The sequence below is a fragment of the Osmia lignaria genome, unplaced genomic scaffold (assembly GCF_051020975.1).
Source record: "Osmia lignaria lignaria isolate PbOS001 unplaced genomic scaffold, iyOsmLign1 scaffold0179, whole genome shotgun sequence".
NCBI lineage: Eukaryota > Metazoa > Arthropoda > Insecta > Hymenoptera > Megachilidae > Osmia > Osmia lignaria.
Genome location: NW_027478320.1, coordinates 5,001 through 7,500, shown reverse-complemented (window position 1 = coordinate 7,500; position 2,500 = coordinate 5,001). Strand labels below are relative to the sequence as shown.

General features: G+C 44.5%; 1 non-coding gene across 1 annotated transcript; it reads left to right on the top strand.

Annotated features, from left to right (window-relative positions):
• Nucleotides 1-1,004: 1,004 nt before the first annotated feature.
• Nucleotides 1,005-1,159, top strand: LOC143308184 (5.8S ribosomal RNA). The gene has a single exon (XR_013065177.1). It is a non-coding gene; the product is annotated as a 5.8S ribosomal RNA (ribosomal RNA).
• The last annotated feature ends 1,341 nt before the right edge of the window (nt 1,160-2,500 follow it).

Genomic DNA, 2,500 nt, shown 5'->3' with positions numbered 1-2,500 from the left:
TGTTGGTTAACCTACAATATGAAGGATCGAAATGAAAGAAGGATCATATTATTACAAACCGAAAGTGAAGGATCATTAAAATTGAAATACAATATATATATAAATATATAAATGTACCCGTCGTTGCGACACCCTAGTTAAATGGAAAGATATAAAAAAGAGAGAAAAGGAATACAGATGACCCGCCGTCTGATCTTTGCTAAATGATCTGGCATCACCGGAGTTTTTTTGGTCCGTGTTGCGTTCGCTCTATTCGAAATGAAACTCGCGGAGGCGAAGAATTGTTAAAAGTTTACGAAGCGTCTAGGAGTGGTTAAAACTGAGAGAGTTGAAACTACGATGTATTAGAACGAGCAACCGTCGAAACTTTGTTTTCGCGACGTTCTTTTCGTCGCTCTCGTCCCCACGCTCCTACGCTTTGGTTGTTTCTTTGCCATCCGTGTTGCGATAAAAAGATTTCTCCATTGTCCAAAAAGGACGGATCGAGATTCCTCTTTCGAGAGGGAGAGAGAGGTACTTGCGGGTAACCTGGAATCTACGAAACACGCACCGTGGTAAGATTCGTGCGTCCGCCTGATCGATGTGTGTTGTTTACGGACCGGCTGAGAAGCGACGATAGCGAGTCTTTGAAAAACTATGTGTCCATTAGTTAGACCGATCGTCGCCGGCCGTGTGTCTGTTCGAATCTCGCAACCCACGATTCAGCGACAGGACGCGCGCTCGCATTCCTTGTGTGCGTTCGTACTTTTCAAGGTTTTTAAATGTACTTTACGCCCGACCGTCGAGAGGAGCGTGCCACTGGGCGTTTCTCCGACGGTTTCCGTCCTTGGACGCGATCGTGTCGTCAACGATCGAACAAACAAACAAATACGTTGGCGACGCCCGAATTCGCTCTCCCGCACGCGCCGGGTGGGAGAGTGATGTGGGTATCGAATGTGATGCGTGTTAATAATGAAAATAACACTCTAAAGATCTAAAGAGTTTGAAATACAAAATTTTACGATTACCCTGAACGGTGGATCACTTGGCTCGTGGGTCGATGAAGAACGCAGCTAATTGCGCGTCAACGTGTGAACTGCAGGACACATGAACATCGACATTTCGAACGCACATTGCGGTCCACGGATACAATTCCTGGACCACGCCTGGCTGAGGGTCGTTTTCTTAACAAAAGACTGCTTGCGTTTGCTTCTCGAAAAAAGAGTAATTCATTTCTTTCTAAACATCTCGCCGTCGTTCAACGAAAGTAGAACGTTTCGGAGCGGGATTATCGAACGAAATTGAAAGAATGAATGAACGATAAACAAAGAAAGAGTCGCAACGTACGAGCGATAGTTGGGCAGTTCGTCGGCGTTTGTCGTGGAAACGATGTGACGAAAATCGCAACCGATACACTAAATGCAGGCCGTTAAAGGAGAGAAACAAATTTCGAAATATCTCTTCGAACTAGCGCAAGTGCGTCACGGCGCGCGAGTCGTTCGTTAAAATTTATAAACGACCGCCCGTGAAAGCACCGAGTTCTCGGAAGATAATCTATAAAGATTCTCCATCCTGCTGGAAGTTATCGGATCGGCGCGATTGTTCACTTGTAGAAATCCACGCTCCCGACGTTGCCAGAAACGATATTTACGAAAGGTGTGTCAAAAATAAACGAAAGAAGCTCTCCTATAAATTTAGAAAAAGCAAACGAGTGAAATGTTTGAGATGATAATTTGCTGAAATGCAAGCTCGAATAGCCCCAGGGTTTCGAATGATTCCCCGCGCTTTATACATCTCTCTGTTTACAAACGGTGTATAAATGAAAGATCGCTTCAGATGGGTCGTCGCTGTTTGACGCGCGATGCTGTTCCTTTTTTTTTGTCTGTCTGTGCGTTTAGCTTCGCTAAACAAGTTAAATGGTTAAAAAGCGTCGAAAAAGCGAATACACACGCGACAAGACAAATCTAACGAGTAAAGGAACGCTCCGCTCCAAGATAAAAATGGTTGTTTACAATCAATACAGCGTTTCGGTACCCCTGATCGTAGTCTGAAACTGTGTAACAAAAGAGAGGAAAGCGAATGGTGAAGGAACTTCGAAGCCTCCGTGGCGTGGCTAGAACTTGTGATAAAAGTATGTTTGCAGCAATTATGCATGCTCCCGTTAAAACAGCATTTCAATGTCTCGCATGGCTTAAAGCTCTAGGAGGCTTCAACATTTAGAATACATACGGACTACTTCGTTTGTTAAAGATAAGCGAAGACCGCGCGACCATCGCTCGGTCGTCCAGTCCTCGAAAGTTTTGTTGCGTTCCAAAGAAGAGACAAATGGGGTTTACCCTTGCGCTAAGGGGAGAAGAAGAGAAAAGCAGTTGTTAAATCTAAGAGGTGTGTGGAGTACATCGCGTGTTGGTTAAAATTGTTAAATGAAGTATACGCGAAATGTTCTCTCGCTCTTGCTTTTCCTCTTGCTTCCGTGGCGCTCGAAAAGAAGGGATGATAAATAAAGAAACCTATTCGAAAT